Source organism: Ovis aries, chromosome 11 (genome assembly GCF_016772045.2).
Source record: "Ovis aries strain OAR_USU_Benz2616 breed Rambouillet chromosome 11, ARS-UI_Ramb_v3.0, whole genome shotgun sequence".
Lineage (NCBI taxonomy): Eukaryota > Metazoa > Chordata > Mammalia > Artiodactyla > Bovidae > Ovis > Ovis aries.
Genome location: NC_056064.1, coordinates 34,311,796 through 34,324,611, shown reverse-complemented (window position 1 = coordinate 34,324,611; position 12,816 = coordinate 34,311,796). Strand labels below are relative to the sequence as shown.

The window sequence follows — 12,816 nt, the reverse complement described above, 5'->3', positions numbered from 1 at the left end:
GAAACTCAATAGGGCCAGTGACCTGGTTTCTTCGACATACAAACTGCAGTGAAGTAAACAGGGAGGAGGAGCCTACAGACTAAGAGACAAAAGAGACACACCACCCACCTGCAAGGCGGAGCTTATCAGAGCCTGTTCAAACAGACTTTCACACAACGTGTGACACGACATCAGGAGACAACTAAAAACACGACTTGCCTGGTGGCTCAGACGGTAAAGAGTCCGCCTGTAATGCAGGAGACCTGGGTTCAATCCCTGGATTGGGAAGATCCCCCAAAGGAGGGCATGGCCAGTATTCTTGCCTGGAGGATCCCCATGGACAGGGGAGCCTGGTGGGATACAATCCACGGGCTTGCAAAGTCAGACACAACTGAGCGACTAAGCACAGCACAGAAACGTGAATGCTGACTGAATAAGCAATATCGGGGAATTATTATTAATTCCTGAAGTACAACAATGGTATGGTTGTTTTTAAGAGTTCATTTTCTTTTAGAGATACACATTGAAATATATGGCTGAAATAATATGATTTGGGGGATTTACTTCAAAATAATACAGACCAGGAGAGTGAGGAGATGGGAATGTTGACAAAACAGGCCATGAGTTGATCACTGCTGAAGTTATAGAAAGGGTTGAATGGAGTTTCATTATACTATTCTCTCTCTTTTAAAAAATGTTTAAAACTCTGCGTAAGTCAAAATTTAAAAAGTAAACACAGGTTTGAAGAAAAGATTACCATATTCAATGTTATCAGAGAAAAGTCAAAGTGAAAACTAGAGGGCAGGGGGAATTCTCTAGCAGTCCAGTGCTTAGGGCTCTGGGCCTCCACTGCAGGGGGCACGGGTTCAGTCCCTGGTTGGGGAGCTTAAGATTCTGCAAGCTGGGCAGTGTGGCCAAAAAACCAAAAACAACTAGAGGGCAGAAGATGGCAAATATAACGGACGTTTCGGTGTGAGAGAGACTCAGACTCCATGAACATCCACTGAGTGCCTGCCTTGTGCCAGCCTCTACAGTGGGTGCCTTATTAACCAGCCATGTGATCCTGGCCCCTCAGCCTCCTCACCTGTGAAGTGGGATGTTAAGGACTCCGCCTCACCTGCCAGTTACTAAGATGAGATGGAAATGTGCTTACAGATATCAAACACTTAAGAGTAGTGCGTGGCCTGCAGCAACGGCGCTCAAGACCAGCTGTACCTAACTTCACGCAACAAACACTCACGGCCTCATTTGGAGCCCAGGCTCCAGAAGCAGCCCCCAGCTCGCGAGGGTGGGGGACCAGGGCTGCTAGGAGCATGCAGAATGGTCGTCTGGAAAGAAGCTAGCTCTGACCCTGGATGGAGAGCCCGGGACTGAGACGAGGCTGGAAGAAGCCAGGAGGAAAAACACCGGAGGCCTCAGAATGCCACTCTGATGACGTTCAGGGCAAATTCTTCTCCTAATTAAAGACTGGCCTCCACAGCTGTCACTGGAGCGACCTCGCTAATTCAAATAAACAACCACAGGGTTTCAGAGGAACAGTTTTAACCCCACTTTCCCATAATAAGCATTCTGGATTTCAGCCCAAAGCTTTAGCTGGTTACGTGTGGGGGTCATTCTAACAAACTGTTTTTCTGGCTGGGTCCCAAGAGAGCCAGTCTGTCATTCCAGCAACGAGGTGACCGGTTTTGCTTTCCTATCCAAAGTGGGGGCTTCTCCATGGGGCTTATGAGTCCTACCTGTAAGGTTTATAACCTCTTGGGCTCTCCACCTTCCCCTAAAACCTGTTCTGGGGCCTGGTTTGGGGAAACTACACTGGTGAAGGTGGCTATCCAGACGTGACACACCAGGATACATACCCCCAAAGAAGAGAACACTTCTCCAGGGAAAAGCCATCCTTGCCTATCCCCCCCAGGGTGGCCGAGCACCCGGGGAGGAACCCCCGGGCCTGGCGATCCTGCTGCTCAGTGACGGAGATCCAGAGGCCTTGGTGGACGTGCAGGAAGAGGACTGGATGTGGCCTAAACATGCCCTTCAAGTCCCTGCCTTGCCCTCCAAGGGTCTGCTCAGCTTCCTCATTTGGTAATGGAGAACCTTTCTGAACAGGTGCACAGAGTCAGACAGGAAGCTGGGTCCTGGTCTGGCGATGCTGGCTCCCATTAAGCCAGACCCTCCAGAAAAGGGTTCCAGGTCAGTGGGTCCCCTTGCCTAATCTGGGGTGTTTGCGGGTCCAGACCAAGGCACCGGGGAGCAGTGGGACTGGACGAGCCTGGGTCTTATGTCCAGTTCGGCAACATCAACCTCACACATTCCATTCCCAGCAACTTTACAGTTGGAACGTCCACCCCTCACTATCCTGACTGGAGAACAAGCCTCCACAGGTGACCAGTGACCCTCCTGAGCCTCAGAGCTTGCCTCTTCCCACTAAAACTGAGCAGGGAAGGGCTGCTGCACCTGTGCTTGACCTGCCTGCCCAGTTTCTCTCCACGGCAGGGCTGAGTAGCACTACCCGCGAGAGAAGTGGGAAGCAGGTGGGGGATGCAGGCAGGGGTCTGCGGAGACCCCTATGTGGCTGTCAGCTTCCAGGAATCAGCACTGGCTGGAACGCCAGACAGAGGCAGGACCACGTGAAGTTAGTCTGCTGACCCATAGCCGGCCCCTTCTCTTCTCAAGGTCGCAAAGCTCGGTTCACTGATTAGCCACCATGAAGGAGGGGGCTGGGGGGGTAGTCCCACCTGGGCTCAGACCCCTGGCTCTGTAATTCATTTGCCCCAGGAGCTCAGGCATGCTACCTAACCTCGGTTTTAAACCTCTGTCATTTGATTTGTAAAATGGGGATAGTAGCTAATACCCTGTAGGATTCATTAGTGAAAGAATGTTCATGATAAAAGCTACCGAGTGCTGAATGACTTGCATACAGACACACATTGTCTAATCTAAATCTTAAAACCAGCCTATGAAGGAGATCTGCCCCCGTTTCTATTTTTGCTATTATTTTAAAAAATACTTATTTGGCTGTGCTGGGTTCTAGTTGTGGCCCATGTGGGATCTAGTTCCCTGACCAGGGATGGAACCTAGGGCACCTGCTTTGAGAGCTCGGAGTCATAACCATTAGACTACCAGAGAAGTCCCTGCCCCTGGTTTTATTTTTTCTGAGATAGGAAGAGATTTAAAGTTTAAATCTCTTTTTAAAGTTTAGGGCTGGGTGTGCGGCAGGTTGCAGAGGAGAGGGAGCTATGAGGTTCTGGTAAAGGCATCTCTAAGAGGCCTGCTCGCAGCAGCCCTGGGCAGAGAGCGTCCTCACCCACCGGACTGGTGAGAGGGCTGGGGCTCATGGAGCCCAGCCAGAAGCCCTGACCTTCAGAGACGCGCACGTCACAGTCACGTGAGGCCTGGAACCAGCTTCCAAACCGTGAGGTGGGAAGCATCCAGGAGGCAGGGTGGGACCGGCCAGCTGTTGAGAACTGCTGAAGCCCAGTCATGGAGCATAGAAGCTCTTTACACTGGTTCCCCTATTTATGTTTGAAATTCTCCACAGGAAAAACTAAAAACATCGCCTCCTCTCCTGGAGAATGTGTTAGGTAGAGGAGGGGCTGCCTGGCGAGCAGAAAGGTAAGGACGGTGGACATGGAGCAGAAGGCTCCCTGGGATCTGCTGGATGATGGCTATGAAGACTGGCCCCTCTCCTGCTCCGCACAGGGCCCATCCCCCGGGGACTCAAATGAAGTCTGGAGCAAAGTCTCCACCGAGGGCCCTTGGTGCCAGGCAGCCCAGCCTGCTGTGGCCCCTGCCCCGGGGTCCCAGGAGGTGTCAGAAGGGAAGCAGACTGGGTTGGGTGCAGAGGCTCTGGGCAGCAGTGGGGATGAAGGAATGGGGTGGGGTGCTGAGAGCTGGAACAGGGCGGAGGCCCCCCTTGGCCCCTCAGGATGGGATGCTGCTGCCCCTCTCTGGCAGGGCCCCCCAACACTCCTTCCCCTGAAATGCATAAGCACCACCCATTTAAGACCGCCCAAGCTTCCCCCACCTTTTAAAAAATTTTACTGGATTTACAATGTTGTGTTAGTTTCAGGTGTACTGCAAAATGAATGAGTTACACACACGCATATACCTGCTCTTTTTTAGCTTCTTTTCCCATAGGTCACTACAGAGCATTGAGTAGAGTTCTCTGTGCTGTCCAGTAGGTCCTTGGCAGTTACCTAGCTTGTATATAGTAGTGTGTTTATGTCAGTCCAAATCTCTCAGTTTAACCCTCTCCCACCTTACCCCTGGTAACCATAAGTTTGCTTTCTACATCTGTGACTCTGCTTCTGCTTTGTACATGAGTTCATTTGCCAAGCTTCCCCCTTGACTCCAGACAAGGTTCAAGCCTGACTCCCAGGGTGATTATCCTCGCTGCCCTCCGCTCCAGCTCCCCACAAGACACCCAGAACTGTGTCCTCGCCCAGCCTGCCTTCTCCCTGTAAACCTCTGAGGGGTCCAGCTCCGAGCACCTCCTCACTGGGCCCACACAGCCTGTGCTGCTCTTGTTTCCAGCCAAGGCAGGGAGAGGCCCCCATCAGTACAATGGGCGATGGAGACCAGGTGACCATCATGACCTTTAGTGACTTTTAAGAATGCAGCCCCTGGGGAGGAGGTGGGGGCGGGCGGTGGGGCTGAGTCATGTGCCTGGCTGCTGGGAGGGGCTGCCTGGCGAGCAGAAAGGTGAGGACGGTGGGACATGGAGCAGAAGGCTCCCTGACCTCGGCTGAGGCTGCCAGGCTGCGGTGCCCTTCACGCGTCCGTAAAGCCTGGGGCCGCAGCAGGCATGAGCAGCGCCTCAAATGCTGTAATGGTTTCCTTCCAAGGGTTCCAACAAATGGAAAATGATAGCGACAGCTTGCCGCTCCCATTACCTCCGTGCCTGCAAACCTAAAGAATATTTATGATCCGTGGGATCAGAGATTTGGTGTCTTAGCAGCAAAGAAAGGTCACGAAATGAACTGACGCAGGCCATCTGCTCTGAGTGGGGACAGAGACACGCCTAGTGCACAGCACCTGCTTCTCCCACACCAGGCACCAACCAAAGGATGCTCTTTATTTAACTGAGAATAAAGCCGACGACCCCCACGAGGGGCAAACACTGAACAAAAACAAGCTGGTGCAAGGGCAGGGCAAGGCCCCGCAGGACGTGGCCCTGGTGCTCCTGCCCCCAGCCCCTGTACTAGATGCCCAGTGACAAGGCTTAACAGAGGAGAACAAACGCTCTCGGAGATGTCCCCGTGGCTGCGAGGCAGAGGCACTTCCTGCCTCCTGCATTTTTCATACGCCTGCTGCCCCTGCGTCCCAGCGCCCGCTCCTGACATTACAGCAGATGCCGTGGCCGCCGCAGTCATCCTTCATCCTCAGGGGCCAATGGGAACGTACACTTCCCCGTCCATCAGGGCCGCGAACGCCAGAACAGCTCATCTGACCTTTGCAAATACCAAAGGGTGGGTTTAAGGCAGAAAAAGGTAACGCAAGAGTCTTTGGCTTTCCTTTTGAAAATGATTTTATGTCGTTAGCCAAGAAATGGGGCCTACAGCAGGAACGCGGTTGGGTAGAAAAGAGTCAAATGGGAAGTGAGGTGGCCGCCGACATTTCGGCACACACACATTCCTTGATGAATTATTTAACATATATTAAAAATATATATGGCTCAGAAATCTCTGGGCAGGATTGAAAACAGCGTCAAGCTGGGAATGAACAGGTCTCAGAAAGGACATACGCACATGTGTGAGTGCGCACATATACACACATGCACACACACACACACACACACACACAGAAACAAATGTGGATTCCGATGCCCAGCACCAGCTGGACTCCATCAGACAACAACAAGCTAATCCTGCTGCAACCACGGATCTGTGTGGAGGTGGGACCAGGAGACAGCCCACGTCACAGTGGGGCAAGTTCATTATCAAGCTGCAGCACATACACACCCAGTTTCCTCTCTATTTTTAGCCTGCAAATCTTAGTCAATGTTGATATTTTAGGAGCGAAAGTGACCCCTTAATATTCCAGGGAGATTTTCTTTGCTTGGCTATGACTCAGCACCGCACAAAACTAGATTCCAAGTAATCTGCATGACTCTGGGTTTTTCCACTTGAAAAAAATAATAATAATTACAGAGGACAGAGGAGAGAAGGAAAGCCACTCACACTGGCATGCCACCACCCCAGTTCAATGTTTTTATAATGGTTTTACGGAGACAGAACTCAGGTGCCATAAAGTTCACTCTTTGGAAGTCCAGAGGACTTCAGTACATTCCCAGACCACTGTAGCCACCACCACCAAACTCCAGGATACTTCCTCCACCCCAAAAGGACCCCTGGCCCCTGGCCCCCACACCCACTAACCTGCCCTCTCTGCGCACATGGTCTCTCCTGGACATGCATGGAAATGGAATCACACCACACGTGGCTTTCGGTGTCTGGCTTGTTTGTCACAGCATCATGTCTTCACCTAACTCAAGATTTTAAAATATTTTAAAATTTTTATTTTTATTTATTTGGCCACCCTGGGTCTTAGTTGCGACATGCAGGATCTTTTATCCTTGTTGTGGCAAACTCCTGGTGCAGCCTGTGGGATCTAGTTCCCCAACCAGGGATTGAACCTGGGTCCCGTGCAGTGGGAGTGCAGAGTCTTGGCCATTGGACCACCAGGAAAGTCCCTACCTAACTCAGTTTTCATTAGGGCTTTGCTAGTCTCCCTTCCCATCTGAATTCCTACATATTCAAAGTGTAATCCTTTGTTAACTTGGTAAGTTGAGTAACAACGCATTATTGACCTTCAGTTGGGACCAGGCTGAAGGCTTCGGTCTGGTCCTCCGAGTGTGAGCCTATCGTGCTGGTTTAATCGTAACACAAGGAACCTGGGGGTTAGAAGACTGCACAGCTTGCCAGCCACAGGACAACCAGCACCACATGCAGTCTGCCCAAGAACAGAACCCAGATACCCAAGCTGAACAGGGGGGTGAGCGGCCACCCATGGAGCACTGTGCAAATGTCAGGGGTCAACTGAATGCCCCTAAATTCATATACTGAGTGTGGCTGCACCTGGAAGAGGGCTCTTTGCAGAAGCAAAGAAGGTACAAGGAGGCCCTGAGGGAGCAGGTCCTGGTGCAACCAGCCCGGTGTCCTCCTAAGAGGAAGCTGGACACACAGGGAAACACCAGGGAAACCTGCACACAGACGAGATCAGGAGAGGGCACAGCAAGAAGGCGGCCTTCTGCATGTCAAGAGGAGGCCTCAAGAGAGACCAACCCTGCTGACACCTGGACCTTGGACATTTAGCCTCCAGTTTTTCCACACCCTAGCCTGCACTTGTTTTGCCCGAACTTGTTTTGCCCTGGGGTTTTGTCCATGGGGTCACTAAGAGTCTGACACAGCTGAGCGACTTCACTTTCACTTTTCACATTCATGCACTGGAGAAGGAAATGGCAACCCACTCCAGTGTTCTTGCCTGGAGAATCCCAGGGATGGGGGAGCCTGGTGGGCTGCCATCTCTGGAGTCGCACAGAGTCGGACACGACTGAAGCGACTTAGCAGCAGCAGCAGCATCCTTGAGGGTGTGAGGAGCCTGCACACTTCTGGGTGTGCCACTGAGCGCCACAGAGATTCAGGGCAGGACACGCACAGGGAGAAAGGCAGAGCTCCAGGAAGGGTCCCGGGCAGCGTGTGCATCTCTCAGTGGCTCATGTTTGCTGACTGATGCCGCATGGTTGGAACTGTAACAGAATTGCTTTCTGGGACCCTCCCAGAAAGGATGGCCACTGTCTTTAGGGATTTCGGGGCAGTAATGAAACACAGGGACTTGGGGTGGCTTGCAGCTGAGTGACAGAGCAGCAACCACAGCCCTCAGTTGGGCAGGTGGGCAGCAGCATCCTGGGCCTTCACGAGCAGATATCCTCCTGGGTCAGAGGGCTCCCGACAGGCACCAGGGGCCTGGCTGAGGAGGATAGGTAGGAGCTGGCCAGAAAGAGAGAAGGGAACTGGCAGAAGGAGCCTTTCAGCTTGAACTTCATCAAATGCCCACATGAGGGACCATCCTGAGGGGTCTTCAGTTTCACACCTTCAGAAGCTTAGGGAGAAGGCATGAATGGTACCCGCCTCAGAGCCCCCGAGGATGGGACAGGGCAGGTCAAAGGGGGGCAGACTCGGGGTCTGGCCTCCACGACGCCCTGGCAGCCCCACCTTGGTGGTCAGGGGTTTCCTCTGAGGGAGCAGCAGGGTCCTCCTGGTGCCCCATGTGTGGGGTTAGGGTCTACCCACAGCAGAGCTGCATCCACAGCCCTGCTCATGAGACAAGAGGTCAGTATAAAGTGAAATGACGTGTACGCATCCTTGTTTAAAAATCAGACAGCACGGACATGACACAAGTCACCTTGTGTAAAGTGCGAGGTCCCCTGCCCCATGACCCCATCAGCTGCTGAGTGTGGGTCTTGCTCCGTGAAGCTCATGGTATAATGGGATCCAACCCCGGGACTCACTTTACACCCGCTTATGCACCTGGCTGTGTGCCCGCCCCTGGGGGGCACACACTGTCCTCCTTGGGGAGATGGGGTTCCGTCCTCAGAAAACTGCTGTGGCCGGACGTGCATCCACCTGACATTTCTGTGGATCAGGTCACTAGAGGGCAAGCCTGGGTCAGGTTGTAGAGCATCTGAAACTTCGACAGTGATGTCAGTTCCCCTCCAGAGGGATGTTGTACTGGATGCCCTCTCCGGCTACACTCCCATGAGCCGGCCCCGCAGGACCAGGATGGAGGGCCGGATGTGGGTGAGGGGAATGGCCCGGCCTTCAGGGCTCCCATTGGAGTCTGGATGAAGAGCCCCTTCCCTCAGCTCAGAGGCCCCCTCCACACTCAGATCTGTGCCAGGACGGACACATGAAGACAGTCCCCGGGGAGTGACTGGGGCACCTGAGTGGCTTTGTGAGACGTGCACACACCATCTGGGATCCTGGTGCTCCACCTTCCTCCAGACACATGTCCTGCACTGAGTTCTGAACAGCACTGAGTCTCTGGGTCACACCCCAGATGTGTGCACCCTCTCACACCCTTGAGGATGGCTCCATCAGAACACCAGGACATAAGAAATGCAGGCGAGGATGAGGAGAGACTGGAGCCCCTTGTGCACTGCTGGTGGGGGTGGAAAATGGCACAGCTACTCTGGAGACAGTATGGAGGCTCCTAAAAAAACACAGAAACAGAACTGCCACATGGCCACACTACACAGCAAGGCTACTGCCGAGTATGTACTCCAAAGAACTGAAAGCACGGTCTCCAAGAGAAACCTGCACACCATGCTCACAGCAGCAGACGGTGCAGGCAAGCCATGTTCAAAAACGGATGGATGGATACACAACACGGCCTACACATTCAGTGGAGCGCTGTGCGTACTCAGTTGCTCCGTCGTGTCTCACCCTTTGTGACCCCATGGACTGTGGCCTGCCAGGCTCCTCTGTCCACGGGATTCTCCAAGCAAGAATACTGGAGTGGGGAGCCATTCCCAGTCACTAAAAGACATACTGTTTGATTCCACTGATATGAGGTCCCTGGAGTCGTCACATTCATAGAGACAAAATGTAGAAGGGTGGGTGTCAAGGGCTTGAGCAGGGGTGGGGGGGATAAGACTTACTGTTTAATGGGACAGAGTTTCAGTTTTGCAAGAAGAAGGGTTCTAGATGTGGGTGTTCTTAATGCCCCTGAGATGTTCACTGAAAAATGATACAGATGGTGAGTTTTGTGTCATTTAATTTTTGCCCAATTTTTAAATTTTTTATTTAATTTTATTTATTTATTTGGCTGTGATGGGTCTTCGTTGTAGCACACGAGATCTTCAATCTTCATTGCGGCACATGTGGGATCCAGCTCCCTGAATAGAACCTGAACTTCTGCATTGGGCACATAGAGTCTTAGTCACTGGACCACCAGGGGCAGTCCCAGCACAAATTTTTTTTTAAGTTCGCAGAGCATCGTTCAGTGCCCATGAAAGTGAATCATGGAGGCTAAAGTCTAAAGAAAAACTAAAAGCTCCTTTGATTCAGGTCTTAAGCTTCAGATGTAGAAATGAACTTGTTCGATTTGCCCTCGTTACAGGAGTAAATGGGCTGGACATGGCCTTTCCAGAGTCACATGGCAAATCAGTGCAGGACTCCGGCCAGCCCCAGACTGCCTGCGTCCTGCCTGGGGGCAGCCCCTCTGTTCTGGACAGAAGCCAGATAAAGCAGGTAAAACAGAAGAGTAAAGGGGAGTTTATGAACTAACTTTTTCAACCAAACCTGGAACTAACCAGTCCCATGTGATTAGACTAAACATGATTCAAACAAAGCAAAAGTTATCTTCTTTTTTTTTTGGCCACGTCGATCAGAATGCAAAATCTTAGCTTCCCGACCAGGGATCAAACCCATTCACCCTGTAGTGGTGGAAGTAAGGAGCTTTAACCACTGGACCACCAGGAAAGGCCCAGAAAGTTCACCTTCATGAGTCAGAGTCCTTGATGACGTGATGGATGATGAACTCCCAACCTCCCTCACCCCACTGTGGACACAAACACCCAGGTGACTGGCAGGGCCCAAGGTCAGGAGAAGCCACCAGGCCCTTCCCCAGTGGCCCCAGGCTTCACTGGTCAAGGCCTCTCCTGGGACACAAGGAGACACACACATTTGACCTTTGGCCCTGTTCCCAGCCCATGGCTCCTGACACCCTCAGACTCTCCAGAGCAGAGAGTACCCACTGGTGGCCAGCCCTGGGCAGCTCTGCATGATGGAGCCGGATGCCAGAGAGACTGCCAGCAAAGGAAGGTGTTTCCTGTGTCTTGCGAGCCATGCTGGCAAATCCTCAAACCTGGGCAGGGGCTCACAGGAACCCCCATCTACAGCCAGTTGGTCAGAAGTGGTGGAATCAAGCGGGAGTGGTCAGTGAGGCCGAGCCCCTACGTGGTGGCCTATGACAACCAGGGGCAGGCAGGTCAGAGTACACTGAACTGGACTGGATTGAGGATACCAGCTGGTGTCAGAACTGACCGGTGTCCAGAAAAACCCACAGGTCTGGAGTCAGAAGTGTTGTCTGTGTAAGAATAGCACAGACCTGCCTCTTTGGGCTTCCGTTTCCTCCCCTATAAGGGCCAGGTGTTTGGGCTAAAGGCCACAAAGGCCCTTCCAGAGTTTGGTGACCCTCAGAACTGCTGGTTAAAGGGTTTCCAGAGTTAGCAGGAAGGAAACTCCCTCTCTGGAGGCTGACACCAGGCTCGCCCCTCCCCAGGCTGCATCTCCTGCCTCAAGCTGGAGCTCACGCGTGTCTCTCTTGGGAGTAGCAGAGACCTCCACGGCGTCGACCCCAGGCCCAGGTGTGTCCCAGCTCCCAGAGGCGTGGGCCCCAATCCCCTGAGATGAGGAACCAGCCTCCCTCCTTACTCTCCACTCTAAACCAAAACCTCAGACAGAATTCTGAATGCACCTCCCAGAAGACAAGGCCTGTGCTTCATTCCCAATTAAAGCAACAGCTGGTGAGCCTGGAAAGAAAGCTGGCTACATGGAGAACTTGCGTGTGTCCGCCTTTCTTCCTCCTCCCGACACTGCAGATCCAAAGCACATCCGAGGAGAATGGAACCCCAGGAAGACTTGGGTGTGCGGTGAGAAAGCACTGCTTCTCACCAAACTCCCCAGAAACTGGGAGGATGAGGACAAGCTGCCTAGACTCACCCTGGGACCAGGTGAACAGCAAGGGACACCCAGGTGGGTCGGAACTTGAGACGACCAGTTGCACACTTTGAGCTGCAAGCACATTCACTCGACTCCACAGACAACCCTGGTTTAGGGGTAGGGACTCACAGACTGGGCGCAAGTTCCTGCTCTGCCACTGGCCGTCACAGACCCCCTGGGAAGGACCTACCTGCTGAACCATGGCCTCCTCTTCCATCACACATGAGCAACAGTGCCGCCTCCAGGGTTGCTGCCTGGGGGCTCTCAATCAGCACCTGGTAAGGAGTCAGGCTGACCAGCCCCACAAGTATCACCCTGCCTGTCCTCAGGGCATATGCCAGACTCTCTGAGAACACAGGCAGGAAACCAAAGGCACAGGCAGCCACAGAGAAACAGACACACCACGCTTCACTGAGAGACCTGAACAGCAGAGTAAAAAGGCAAATCTAGTATCTAGTAAGGGACTACTATCCAAAATATGGAGAGAACGCCTAAAACTCCTCAACGACAGAAGTAACCTGCTTTTTAAAATGTGCAAAGGTTCCGAATAGACATTTCTCCAAAGATTTACAAACGGACAATCACCACGTGAAAAGGTGCTTAATATCAACTGAAAACTATGGTGAGGGACTTTCCTGGTGGTCCAGTGGCTTAGACTCCGTGCTCCTACTGCAAGGGGCCCGGTGTGATCCCTGGCCACAGGGAGAGATCCTGCATACCACCCAGCATAGTGAAAAAAATAAATAAAAACAAAAAACTGCAGTGAGATACCACTTCACACCCACTTGGATGGCTACCATAAAAAAATTAATGACAACTGTTGGTGAGACAGTGGGGCAACTGGAACGCTACACATAGCTAGCAGGAGGGTAGAAACGTGCAGCCACGGTGAAGGGGCACCGGACAATCACCCCACCTCCAGGTTTGTATCCAGAACAACTGAAAGCAGGGACACAAACACAAACACGGGACATCTGCTCACCCGTATTCGCAGCAGCACTATTCACAACGGCCCCAAAGTGGAAGCAACCCAAGTGTCCACGGATGGACACGTGAACGCACAAAATGAGTTCTACACACACACCAGAGGAGTATTTGGTCTTAAAAAGGAAGGAGA

The 12,816-nt window shown here is 52.5% G+C and overlaps 1 protein-coding gene across 5 annotated transcripts in view; it reads right to left on the bottom strand.

Moving 5' to 3' along the window:
* Window positions 1-12,816, bottom strand: part of TOM1L2 (target of myb1 like 2 membrane trafficking protein) — a 72,570-nt gene that overhangs the window by 53,127 nt on the left and 6,627 nt on the right. The window lies entirely within an intron of this gene.